We start from the raw sequence: 14749 nt of genomic DNA, 5'->3' as shown, positions 1-14749 counted from the left end.
TATGTATTTTGTAATCAACAAGTGTGCAACGCCGGTCAAAGTTTGACACTTCTCTGGCCATTATCTCCGTAACCGTTCAACTTTGGACATAGGTGTTTTGGGTTATATCAGCATACTTTAACATAAGGAACACCATCCCGAAGTTTGGTCCATTCCTCCTGGGACACCCTGTATATATATATATATATATACACACACACAGGCTGTTTAAAAAGTGATAATACACGAGTAATGTATACTGAAAAATGTGACTTCCAATTTTGTGAACGTTAACCTGAATACCCTGTCCAACTCGATAACTAAACGAAATCACCTCTTCTAACATCAGCTCAGGCGACGTAGTGAGCTCTATTTCAATCCTGCTTCCATCCCTAAATACTTCAGCAGTCCTACTGTGGACAAGGACTCGTATAACAGAAAAATATGCCTAAAGGTTAGCATAAGAGCACTTAACACTTAAGCAAGCATTTCCGTTTGCCTAGAACAGTATAACTTTCGATCCCTGTGTCAAGATAGTAAAGGGATCATCAACCACCACCGGCGTCGTGGGTTCCAATGCCGTATCAGTCTGCATGTTTCTGTGATATGACTTCATAAGGACCTGGGATCGTGTCCTCCATGCACGGAGTCCTTGCACCTGTAGGATGTACAAACAACAGTATAGGAGACGAATCACTGATTTCAGATTTGTATCTTCTTTACATGACTTGCATTAACTGAAATGATAATGGGGTTGTATCTGTTAGTTTTCATATGGCACCTCCGAAACCAACACACGGATTGTTCAGCTGAACTCCTGTGCTGTATGAGACTCACGGTGCTGATCCTGCTTATCAAAACCGGTTCATCGTACAGAAAGTTAGAGGCTAATATAAATATGGCCTAGAGGCCTTCAATTAACTACCCCCGTCGAACACATGCCTTGAGAACCCAAAAGTTGTTCAGCTAGTCAATACATACGTGTATATTCCCAGAATTTTGCGGAGCCCGAAGGTTCCTTACCGTGTTCACAAGAGCCCGGCAATGGTCTCTGTCCTTCAGATGGTTCCAGTCTAATATTTCCCGTTCTACTTCCTTAAGATCCATTTTAATATAATCCCCACTCCACACCCAGGTGATATCGTTCCTTCAGGCTTTCCTTACTTCCTGCACGTGCCTGCCCTTTTGGCACATTTACATTCCACATTTCAAATACTACAAACATTTTTTGTTCCTTGCGTCATTCCAAAGTATCTTGCAAGCCCGAAGCCATGGATAGCATTATGTACCGTTGGGATTTTTGTTTATGGTGAGGCCTTGTTGGTCCCTCGGCAAACCCCAAGCAGTAGGACCACCCACTGCCGGCTATCCACTGCTACTTATTCAACATATTTGCAATTGCCGTCCATACTCGGAGGCTATTTCCTTCATCCGCCACCTGAAGAGGCGCCATGCCGTGTGACAAGGGGCCCACTTAACTTGGGATTGTCACGAAGGTTTATAACTTATTTGAACATGGCATGTATAAGGTATGCTTAAAGGAATATAACGGTATGATGTATGACTTTGTAATGTGATGAACTTTACAATGTCAGATTTATTCCTATGATACATAGCGTGAAGGCTAACGAGGCGTACATAGCCACAGAGAACTCACTTGGAAAACATTAAAGTACCCAACACATTCGTACTCGTATCAATAAGATTAATAGGATGCTGCATCTCCTGTAACAAGTAACTCTAATGATTTCCACATACTTTTTTTTCCTTGGCACTACAGCCCCAGTGGGCCTAGGCCTACCTCCATGAACTTCTCCGTTCACTTCGGTTTTTCTAGATCATACACATTTGGTAGGACTCCTTGGGCGGGTGATCAGCTCGTCGCAAGGCCTCTACCTGTACACAAACATCCATGCCGTGAGTGGGATTCGAACCCACGACCCCGGCTTCCGAGCGAGCGAAGACAGTATATGCCTTAGACCGCTCGGCTACCGTGACCGGCCTTCTACATATTTAACTGCGTATAAATTCAGAAGTCCAGAACTCGCTCGCTCTGTCGTTGCCGATGCGTTTGTTTCTGAGTACTGTTGTTCTGGAGGTAAGGAGCAATGGGCTGTTAAGCATCAGAGCGCGGACGTTCCTTTACTTTCGCAACGCGTTCGCTCTCGATTTGCTTTCTTAAAAAGGAACAAAAGTAACTTAAAAAACAGGTCCACAGGTGCGCAGTGGAGTGTAATGAAGAAGCTAATTTCCATTGCTGGATCTGTCATTGCCTCACGAGAGGCCAAGTGCTGCAAGGTCAGAAATAACGAGTTGGAAGCGCCCTTGATTAAGACCAAATCGAAATTAAGTTCATCGAATATTGTGATGTGCTGTAGTGCTTAACACTGCCACGTTACAATCGGAAGCTTCCCGGTTCAAATTGTGGCGTTGGTACATTTATACAATTACTGAGTTCTTTGACATTATCCGTAGTCCTGTTTTCTATTTAAACGCAAGTTTCAGACACTGAATTCTGTCTCCGTCTTCAGGTGAAAGCCTATTGGTCTGGAGCCAGTCGATAGAGCTAGTCCCTATCTCCGGACATCAGCACCAAAACAAGATAAGATATTGTTATATTTTAGCGTCCTGTTCATTGCATGAACTAGTTTGGCGTGGATTGAGTAAGCACCTGAAGATGGCATTTTTATGCCGAAACATGTAGTGCGAGTGAGAGAAGGAGATAGATGAGTGTATGCACTGCAAGACGGTTTAAATAAATCATGAAGATAAGATAGGATTAATTTATATATCGTATCTTGTGTTGATGCTGGTGTCTCCGTCTTCTGGCGAAAGCCTATTTGGTTGGGCCCAGTCGATAGAGCTAGTCCCTATATCCGGATACCAGCACTAACACAAAATGGGACTGGTTCGTATAGCCCAGGCATGTCCAACTTCAAACAGGTTGTGATCGACTTTTTAGTGTCAAAACTGCCAGTGATCTACCACCCCCTCCTATCGTCGTACCTCGCTTTAAGTAAAAATAACACGACACATGATGTTTGTTGTAAAAGCAACATACGTACATTGAAAGTACAGAAAAACAGGAATAACAAACGCGTATCTTCCCTTCAGAATCTGAATATAATCCTATTATATTACAAGTGAATTTACATGCTTTTCACGTATAATTTCCTTATAGGCCTATGAGATCGACCAAAAATCGTCCCGCGATCGACGCGTTGAACATGCCTGATATGGCCTATCCTGTTGTAGGTTCTTCGGCAGAAGACATAAAGACAAAAGTATTCTGAACAGAACGGTATAAGTATGATTCCCGGTAGAGGAAGGTCCTCTCCTGTCCGCAGGGTCCAAACCGGCTTCGGGGCCCACATAACCTTCACTCCAACGGGTATCAGGGTGTATGTTATCAGTGGCAATGCGACCGGGGCGTGAAGCTGACCATTCACCTCTAGTGCCAAGGTAAATTAGAGTGGAGCTATACCTCCACTCTCCCTTCCGTCTTCATGGGATAGTGCTTAATCAATTAAACAGAGACAACCTAACCTTAACCAACCTTCGGTGATATACTGAATTACATATTTCAGTGTGCCGCCACATGGGATGAAAAACACTGGCCTGGGAGCCCGTCGCGAGCTTGGATGATGGTCAGGCCAAGAATTCCATTCCTGAGCACCACAGCTGCCCATTAGCGGTAACGATGCCTATTAAGGAAATACGAAGGTAAGTTTCACATGAAAAATGTAGAGAACACTTTAAGATGTCACCACAGCGTGGAAGCAGCGGTACATGTGACCAAGTAGAAGCAGTAATGAATTTCCTTCTACTCTTCGACCTACCTGCAGGCTATGAAATAACCTCGTCCAGTGCCTCTCCGCAAGTACCAACATAACGGGATGTTTTTACGGTATATCAAAGATTCAAAATGTTATAAACTAGGACTAGAATATCCGTTTCACGTGTTTCGTTCAAAACAGCTATTCGAAATATAAAATACAGGTCAGTAAACCCTGTAGCCTTTCATGATGTGTCACAGCTATGGTTGAATTATCACATCCATTCATTCTCCACTACAAATGCGTCTGATTGACGAACATGAGCTATACTAACAATAAATATTTATACATGTGCATGCATATAGTAACTGTACATGAAATGTGTCGAGTTGGTTCCATACTGTATTAGGCATACTCTCTTTTAGAAACTTGCTAACTGCGTGGCATGTGTATATTACTGCTGATTTCTTAAGCTGAATACAGATGTTCTTTGGCAGTAACATCTGATCACAATGATAGACAACAAAATTAAAATTAGACAAGCATGTAAAACACTACATTTACAAATATATACTTTTGGTGACACACCTGTTACATTTCTGTTGCATCATAATTATCTATGTTGCAGAAACTTCATTGAAAAGTTGATAGGTATTCAACAGGCAAGAAATTCCGTACCCTTACGGAAGCCTAAGGCTCATTACCATGTTCAAAAGCATTAGCCCTGTCCTGATCCAGATGAATGAACTACCAACCTTCACACCTTATTTCACAAAAATAAATTTTAACGCCTTATTACCTTGAAACATTAGCAGCTGCTGCACATCTAGCAGAGGGACAATTTTTAGATGAGGAACAAACACTGAACAATGTAAAGTCTCTGATATACCGAGCAGGAAATCTGTGACCAACAGTTTCCAGAACAGAAGGGCAGAATTTCAAGCCAAAGTAAACTTCAGTAAGAAAGAGAGCATCAAGGCGATGTCTCCTAGTACGTAAAGTATGCAATTTTAGCTCCCCCACAGCAAGAGAATAACTGTAATGGACTTCAGGATAGAAACGATTAAAGCAGAGGACCGCAAACCTCTGCTGGGTACGTTCCAGCTGTTGGCATCAGTTCAAGTAATCGAATTCCAGACAACGGACGCATATTCAAGCTTACATCTAACCAATGCAGTGTACCATCTGAGCATACAGTCTAGAGATGAGAAATTAAAAGTAATGTTACTAACTAGACACAAGGCCGCGCCATGGCTCAAGCGGTTAGTTGTTGGCTTCCCACCGCGGCGGCCCGGGTTCGATCCCGGGTCTGGTTAAGTGGGATTTGTGGTGGACAAAGTGGCGCTGGGACAGGTTTTCTCCGAGTACTTCGCTTTCCCCTGCCAATCTTCATTCCACCAATTGCTCCAAAATCACCCTCACCTATCATCTGGGGTTGGTGCAATAGGCCAGAAGTGGCCGCAGTACAAGGGACTTAGTCCCACCCCACTAGCAATAAAAAAAACTAGACCCAACAGTTTAACACAGTGAGAGAAAATGTAATTGACCTGGTCATGGAAATGTAGTTAGCATCAATAAACGCTCCGAGGTTTTTATAGTGTCGGTCAGGGCTATGGACGATTGACAAAGTTTACAATAGTAGATCAGTACGTTGGTTTTCCTGGAGAAAGATATAACTTCAGTTTTACTGAAGTTGAGTTTCATACAGTTAGCAATGCACCAACCTTGTACAGAGTTAATATCAGACTGACGTAGACAGCATAGCATATTACGAAAGAAACCATTGAGAAGAACGTTCCTGGCTCCGAGTACGTCAACGTCCCTGCAAACAACATTAGCAGCTGTGCACATCTAGCAGAGGGACAGTTTTACAGGAGGAGCAAACATTGAACAATACAAAGTCTCTGAGAGGCGACGACCTGCTTGATTTAACTCGGTGAATTGTTTAAATCACGAAGTTTCTGGGCTGGTAACATCTTAAATTATCTAAAAGAACTAAAAACTCCATGGTTTTAGTCCACAAGCGAACTATACCGACCAAGCGACCGAGGCTTGTCGGCGAAGTTAGTGCCAATTTTAGCGGAGAGACTGTGTCGCGTGGGCAGCGCAACGAATCCCCACGGCCGTTAATTCCGGTTTTCTAGACCGGAACCGCTATTTCCTTGAAATAGCTCCCCAATTATCCTCATGAGGCTGAGTGGACCCCGTTCCAGACCCACTACTTCTCAAAATCCTGGTAGCGCCTGGAATAGAACCCGGTACCTCTGGATCTGTAGCCAGGAAATCTGACCACTAGACCACAGATTACCTACTTACTTAATCCCTCTTAAATCTGAATATTTTCTTGAGCACATTTTAGCCACTTCTGCCGTACGTTCCTGCCTCAGCATAAAGAGGCCATACATCATTTTGTACTTCAGCACCCAGCTGCACTAGTACTGATGCCTTTCGTAAATACGTGCAACTATCGTCTTATAGCGACACTTATTTTCGGCCTCGTTCGGCCATCATCAGGCGTATACAGTCTTGCTAAACCTGCTGCACTGTCGTCTTAGTACGCCGCGTGTGAACTCGTTATTAGCTTACTCTCCTGGTAGGCCTATGCGACCTCCATTCTCCTCCCCCATCAACTCTGAATGCCTAAACCATTCTTTATGTATATCATGACAGAGCTCATCTCAACGGCATACTTCATAACGCCTTTCCATCAGTGTTTCTGTGTGTGTATCCTTCCTATCGTTGGTAGCTAATCAATCGACGATTTCTCCGCGGCAACGAAGAATTGTTGCAAGCGTCGTTTTATGTGCGGTTCGTATTGTATCAAAGGAGTGTAGGCCATCAGTTCTTCCCAGAACTTCTTGTTTTTAATTTTAAATCCTCTAACATCTATAAAATGTCGTTAAATTGCTGACTCAGTCGCGGATTATACAGAATATAAATGTGTAAACACAGAGAACAGACCGATACAGCACGAGCCGATATCCAAACATCAGTGAAACAAACACTCACACTTGACAACTAGATGCAGCACGGCTGAATTAGCAAGTTTATGAACTTCAAAGATTTTAAAATTAAAAAGAGTAGTTCTGGAAAGAGAGCGACACGTCTAACAATTCTTCTGTTGTTGTGTGTGCATTCGTTGTAATATTTTTACCGAGCCGTTGTCTAGCAAAGATGAGCAGGCTTTTTCCCATCCGTTGCCTAGCAAAGATAAGCAGGCTTTTACCTAGCCGTTGCCTAGCAAAGATAAGCAGGCTTTTACCTAGCCGTTGCCTAGCAAAGATAAGCAGGCTTTTACCGAGCCACTGCCTAGCAATGACAGGAGATACACATATAGATACAGACTGAGGGGAGGTGAGCCTTGGCCTCCTCTACAACCAGTCTCCACAACCACTGCGTGTGCAAACCTGGAGGACCAGGGTATCTCTCTTAGTCTGGACTCTACCCTTTGATCTTTCCGGCATGGATAACCCTACCGGTAGTTAAACTACCGCCGGCATAGGTCTCCAGGTCAGAGTCACGCACGCCCCACCACCACAAGGGGGATACACCATCGGGGGGTATTTACGCAGTATTAGCGTTTCATTAACATTCTTTTGTTTATGGCCGTGGTTCCGTCACAATGACGCATAAGTACACGACATGAAGACTTGTCCTGCAATCTGCAACCTTGTACAGCAACCATGGCTTCAACAACTTCGTCAATATATGTCATAGAATACATATGTATATACCTTATTAACCTTATATATATATAACGTTTCAATAAAGCTTCAATTTTAATGTAGAAATTACTTTTATTCCAATACAAATCCGAATTTAATAACGTTTTCAGCGTTAATCCTGCGAACCAAGCTTCCCAATTCATTTTTCAACGAACTCTTGCGGTCATAGTCTATAAGCAAGATCTCCTCTGACGAGAAGATGGGTTTGTCTGTTATGAATATTGCCCGGCCCTTAGTCAAGTGAACGTTACGCACATATACGTATCATGTTACAGGAAATTATCCCTTTTGCACTGTACACAAGTCCTCTGTCAGTCCAGGATTTACAAAGCTGATCATGCCTATCTTACGTAGTCTACACTTGTCCTGCCTGTAACACCTCGGCACGGACCGCGTAGAAAATGCTGCCCATATTTTTTGTAGTTCGACTTTTGTCGCGGGTACATGTTTGTTTGCGAAGCCGTTACTCAGTAACGGTTGCCGTATACTTCTTTATTCCGCGGTCGTCGCCTACAAGGGATCTATATGGTACACTATGTAGGGCCTATGAAACTTGTGACGTTCGAATAGCAGAAGAGTTGAAAATAAGCCAACCAGCTAAGGTTACGAGCTCAAATAAACTGTCAAAGTGCGGCATTTGAACCCAACCAACGTACCATACTACACAGAATGTAAATGAAAGGTGCGAACACACTTTGGGCAAGAGTTCCACATACTAAAAAAACGAAAAATATCCACATCAACATGTGTCCGGAAACGTTTAGTTTGCGACTTACAGTTAAAAGAATATTGTCGTGACCTATTAGCCGTACTCTGCGGGGTGTTCTCAATAATACCTATCACGACGGATGGATGGGTAGACGAGGACCCACTGCGTGGTTTCCACGATCGTCAATTTGAATACACTGGAATGTATCCTGCGGGGACACTTAAACACCATTCCTTTTGTATGCAGCTCCTCTTGACAAGGAAGAGACACTTCACCATCTTACTGTAGATGCCTGTGAGACTACCTCGGCATCCCTGAATGGATGCGGCGGTCCATGATGAGACGAGTCTAGGCGAGCGCTTAATCTCATGGAGGACATTTTGAGCACTTAATATAAACTCACAATTTCAGCTATAGCTCACAAATTAAATGTTTCCGGATACATGTTGATATAGACATTTTTTGTATGTTATGGTATGTCGAAATGGTGCCCAAAGTTTGTCAGCACCTTGTAGTTACATCTTGTATATGAAACATTATAACGTGATGAATACAAATGCTGTATCTTAAATGTTATGTTTTATTGTAAATTATATACCTATAAATTGTGAGTGATACTGATGTACGCAAGCAGAGGGTTTAACTATGTAAGATTTGAGGCTTTCACGGCGGTGACTATGAAGAAAGCAGTCTTCTGGGATTTGGCACCGTGTATCTGCGGTGTTAACCGACGTTTCGGAGGAACGTATCGCCTCCATCTTCAGGGTAGAAGGAAATAAATATAAGAAATCCGCAAGCGAAGAGACCGTGAGAACCGGCCGGATTAGTGCTGGGGAGATTAGAAGGGAAAGCTGAAGTGCGTGCTGGGTGTACCAGGGCGTATATTCACATTTCCCGCGTTCAACTTGTATGTATGTTTTTGTGTATATAAGCAAATATGCGTTGGAAAAAAAGGTTTTCCTGCATCTGGACTGACCTCTGAATATACAATATTATTCTTGATTTGTATGAATACACAACGAAAGTTGTGATCATTTCTGATTTACTTGAAATTTAAATCGAAGTTTAATGTTCTCAAAACCGGCTTGTACAAAAAATAGCTAAAAGAATAATATTAAATATAACATAAAGAATAGATCTCATTACTATGTGCAATTCTTATTTGAGGAAATTTTCTTAGGGTAGTGTCCAATGTCGGTCTTCTGTATTATCGGTGCTGACTCGTAGATTTCTACTACAGACTGCATGTAATTCATGCTCATCTTCTCCTTTCCAACTTATCTCAAGCATAGAAGAAAGTAAAGATCAGCTCCGTAACTACAAAATTTTCAAGGATGAACTTGCATGCGAAACTAGTCAGTCAGTTACACGAAACAACTGGTATGATGACTGTTATCTTAATTTTCACGGTTTTGAGAAATAGCTAGATGGTAATACTTTTTGAATTTCGTAATATCAGACATCTGGTTTGTAATTCTAATGACCTGTAAACATAAATTCTGGGGGGGGGGGTTCCAGAAACTCGGCGTATTACGAACTCACTGTTTAATGACAATCGCAAAGGGAAGCGCCAGGAAATGCGTCACGTGTGCAAACTGTGGTGCTAACAATGCTGCGGTGTCACTATTTACATTATCATTACCAACTGCTCGATAATTGTGGTGCTCCGTCTTTCAGAATCAAGGAGCACCACTGTTTACGTTTCAATATGCCAACGAGCCGCATGCACTTCGCAGTTTGGCGCCGATATCAGTTTTGCATGCGTCAGAATCACCAGTTGCTGGCATCTGTTTGGCCTACGAACCGCACAGAACGAAAGACGACTCTTTTATCCTGCCTCGTAATTAATTAAATATGACGTGCCTAGTTCTCATGGACGGGATTATAAGATAAACCTACTTTATCCGTCATAATCTGACAAATGAGATTTTTGTTGAGTCTGCAAACTTCATTCGTTTCGATGTGAATTTAACGCAGATATGAATATACTGTTCCTACCCTCATGTGGTGGGAGCCAGGTTAGCGCAGTCGGTATAGCGACTGGCTACGAGCTGGACGACCGAGAGGTCGGAGTTCGAGTCTCTGTACGGCCTAGAATTTTCTCTTCTCCACAGCGTCCAGGCCGGCTCTGAGGTCCACCCAACCTCCTACCCAGTGGGCTCTTTCCTCGGGGTTAAGGCGGCCGGGCCGTGAAGCTGACCACTCACCTCTAACCAGTGGAGGTCATCCAATATCCAACGTCAAGAAGACGCGGATGTATACAACCACTCCCTCATACGTCTCCATGGCGCAGTGCTTAATTAGGTAGGCACAGGGAAGACTTTACTATTTTTTCCTCATACGATGAATGGCGGGAAGGAGTGCGTGCCTTTATCACTTGGAGAGTTATGTTAGCAGGGATATAAGCTGGCAGAATCACCCATGCTGGATAGGACGAAGGGCGGCAGTCACGAGAAATTGTGCGTTGATTCCCGCGTCTGAGGTCTCGCGTAAGACAAACACACCTTGCAAAACAGTGTGTATTAAGAAACTCGACGATGGATGCCGGAAGGGTAACTTCGGACACTATTAACAAAAGAATGATTTGCGAGAACTAAAAATAAAATAATAAAAAAAAAGATGGAAGCAAACGGCAAAGAACTGAGAACAACAGGTATCTGTCGTACAGCTGGTCACTGTTCTTACAGGAGCGTACGGCCAGTAATAAAATAAGCAAGCAAACAGTAACTCTGAAGCCTCAGAACACAACTACAGGTACTACATAGCGTCTGCAATTATTTTTCGTTTTATTTCATTAATTATTAACCGCATTGCAAAATATTTAAACAAAAACTCTATGTTACTGAGATGCAAATTTCAAGCCATCTCCAAAGTCCTCTGTATGATTAGCCATTTTAGAAAATGTATAAATTCGTTTGGACGCCATGCGAAGTACGAGCAGAACTGTAGTCCTAAATAAAAGTGCCAGGGTGGTCTGCGTGCTGTTCCAAGTTGAAAGCAACCGCACTCGCGCCGTTAGAGTTTCTTAACGACGGCTTGGCAGTTTCAAACGCAGATTTGAGCGAACAAACCATATACACGTATTTAATAAGCTGACGCTTCCATCTAAGAAGTCGGAGATTAAACATGCTGTAAGAATGTTGTGCTTCCCACCAGCATCTTTAAAATAAGTGCCTGGGGAGGTGCTCCGGTGCTCAGAAAACAATAGTGCGCTGCCCTCGCTTGACTACAGCCCTGGGTAGGAGTTCAAAAGAACTGAACCAATATAAACCAGAATTACATTTGCCGAACAACTTTTCATGTACATCCCCTCAATTACAAATTCACAGACATCTGTCAAGCAGTTTCGAAGATGAATGGGCACCATTTTCCTTACATACAGTAAGTATATCGTCTATATTTGCGCACTCCATTAATCCTGTTCATAGGACTCATTAACTAACTAAGTCCATGGTTGAGAAGCCGCCAGTTGAACAGCTACCCAACAACTTCCCAACATTTTACGGAACCCGAAAGTTCATTACCGTGACCAAAAAAGCCCTTCACTGGTCCCTACGTTGGGCAAGATGAATCCAGTCCATACTGCCCTATCCATTTGTCTAAGATCCATTTTAATAATGTCACAGAAATTATATAGCACCACCCTCCAGTGACCGGAATATTTAAACTAATCTAATATGTCATAATTTCTTAAATATGTTTCTGGTTGATATGCACTTTAAAGCATCTATAACAGTTGGAAACCACTGCACCTGTGCGGCGTCTCTTCAAACTTTCCTTCTCAAAGAAAAATGAATGCAAAATCTGTAACACATACAGCCAGGCTGGCGTCTGAACATCTTTAATTTTTTTTTTACTTAAACACCGCGTTGTCAGTACTAGACAAATACATACAACATAATATAAGACACAACCATGACTTATGCAATGGGCAGATGGTGCAACTAATGATACGATTTATAAACAGATAAATAACAAATGTAAATAAACGTCTAATAATCGCGTTAATCAAATAACAACACAATTAATCAAGATCATTGCGGTAAAGAGACGAGAACATGATTTAGAGTATGGTGAGATACTGCACTACAGACCTACATAAGAGATTCACTGTTACAAGACACTGGATGCAGACAACACCACGAACAGTTGACATCGGCAGTCAGCCACCGTGACAGCCTGAATCAGCAACCAGAAACAGGGCATACCCCACCAACTCTACTGTGGAAACAACCCCTGCTTACTAGTACGTTACATGGGCTGCGGTAAAAATGTGTTCCTAATTTGTAGAGAACAAATTTCTTCAACCCTACTGGTAAGGCCCTAGCGATTTCACGACTTTAAATGAGAGTGCAGACTGCTGGCTATAGATGTTTTTATTATTTTCATAGCAAAGGTACAAGAGAAAGCTGTCGCAACCTAGGTACTGCAACTTGAAGGGTACGTGAAGTACAGAGGACATGGAGGTAAAACTCTGGTAGGTCGAAAGAGGATATAACTCATGGGGTCTTTGAGAAGACGATGATTAAGAAATTCGCTGCCTTTATGGAACGCGGTAGTTCTAGACGGTGTTCACAAAAATGCGCTACTGGGAATCTTCACACCCTATTTCACTAATATCTATTTAATGTTACCCCATCCGATCTATGTCTGCGTCTCCAAAGTGCTCTCTTCAATTGGGGTTTTCTTACAGCATGTTTTATTTCACACTTCCACCCAGGTGAATGCCTGAATAGTAGAATCAGAGACGCCACGATCGACTGTTTCCAAAACCTTAACGTACAAACCATTGATGAACCATCTTCATGTTTCAATGGACGCTGCATAATCTTGTATTCAAGCATCCTGTTGCATTACTGTATTCAGCCTTGTTTACATACAATTTTCCGTCAACAATGCGACTATTTATTTCTTCATTCACATTTGCTTTAGCTATTAACATAACTTGTTTCGGCCCCAAGCGCTCATCCTCAGGTGTCCCATTATGCCACACCTGGTACACTACACTGAGTATTGTCCATTACACACGTGCGTAACTGAACATTTCGTAATTAAAATATTATAATTGCACTCAACTGTTGTGCGTTAAATCTTACATGTACAGTTTACTCCATTTAAAATCAATTAAAAGTCGTTAAAATTTTTAACTATATAAAACTCCTAATTCCACCTCATAAGGGGCGTCGTCCACTTGTCTAAGCAACACCCCTCTTCGGTTGTTTACATGTGGGTTCTTACACATTACAGATTGCAGAAAAAACAAGACAACGGGCCTGCATATGGAAAGGGTGAGCCTCCGCAATGTAAACAACAGTTGTATTTTTGATAACAGGATCTGCGTTGATTAGAGCAGTATATACTATATATACAGGCACGCACACACACACACACACACACATATTGGTACCATATATATATACGAAATTTCAGACTGCGGAATTTGTTGGAAACTAGAGACTTATCAAACACTCATACACTTGATACGAGCACATAATTTCTTAAAACGTATACTACAATGGACAAGAAAAAGTGAACATATTTACGTTACACTGATCAATTCGTTACCTGTAATCTAGGCAACAGACTCGGCCGCTCCTGCCTCACATGTGTATTCCTTTTGTTCTAATGTCACACAGCAGTCTTCCAACTCAAACTGAATGTGTAAACTGTGGACTTAGATTATTAGGTATGGCACCACACAAACCTTAGTTGCTGAGCATTACATAAATCCAATAGAATCCACTTGTCAAGCCATATAGTATATACCAATTTCAATCAGACGCAGTCATATTCTCACATTCGAATTTCAAACAAGGAAAAAGAAACTATGAAAAGTCTATCTACAATACTGCATCAGACAAACGGAACGCGAATAAATTAATTACACACAGCTTTTCAGAACAGTTTACACACACGTACTTTACCGCAGCTACTACACCGACTACACATACACAAACACACCATTCGCTCTCTCTCTATGCTCTCTATCCTCTCTATGCCGCTTCCCGTGCCTAACGTATTCAACGACCGACGGCCAACCACATACGGGTCGCCACCAAACGACACCAAAGTAGCACGGCAGCACGCATGAAGCTTGTTTGCTTGTTTTAAACAGTTTCTGCCTAGTCGCATCAAACGCCATCTACAAACAGATGGCCAAATTACGGTGATTTATACCTTTTCAAATTTGCAATGTCCTTTTCAGTTTTGAAGTGCAATTGCAAATTTGAAAAGGTATAAATCGCCAGGTGGTGATAAAATTCTGGCGGAACTTATTCAAGCAGAAGGTACTAAAAGCTCAGTTGCATGCATTTCTATCTGCCTAACATCATTGACCATATGTACATTCAATAACTGAGAGTAGTAGTTCCTCCTATTCAAAATGTTGCGGGAATCTGCAAGCAGATCACCACTCTCATCCTTCACTAAGTTACTTCTAAGCTGATAACCCCTCTTAAAGTCAAGTTATTCCTTGATACAGGTCTCTAGTGTTCTTGTTCTTACTGTTCATTGCAAGCTCATTACTTTTGTCTTTCAGATATTTCCACTTTTTATTACTG

The 14749-nt window shown here is 42.2% G+C and overlaps 1 protein-coding gene across 1 annotated transcript in view; it reads right to left on the bottom strand.

The window, feature by feature from the left end:
• The window catches only part of LOC111868260 (rho GTPase-activating protein conundrum), a 94647-nt gene extending 80396 nt beyond the window's left edge, over positions 1-14251 (bottom strand). Inside the window, exon 1 of the mRNA XM_023858745.2 lies at positions 13755-14251. The gene's annotated coding sequence lies outside the window, so the exon portion shown is untranslated. The remainder of the gene's footprint in view (positions 1-13754) is intronic.
• Between the last annotated feature and the right edge of the window lie 498 nt (positions 14252-14749).

Source organism: Cryptotermes secundus, unplaced genomic scaffold (assembly GCF_002891405.2).
Source record: "Cryptotermes secundus unplaced genomic scaffold, Csec_1.0 scaffold721, whole genome shotgun sequence".
NCBI lineage: Eukaryota > Metazoa > Arthropoda > Insecta > Blattodea > Kalotermitidae > Cryptotermes > Cryptotermes secundus.
This window is presented reverse-complemented; position numbering and strand designations above follow the sequence as displayed.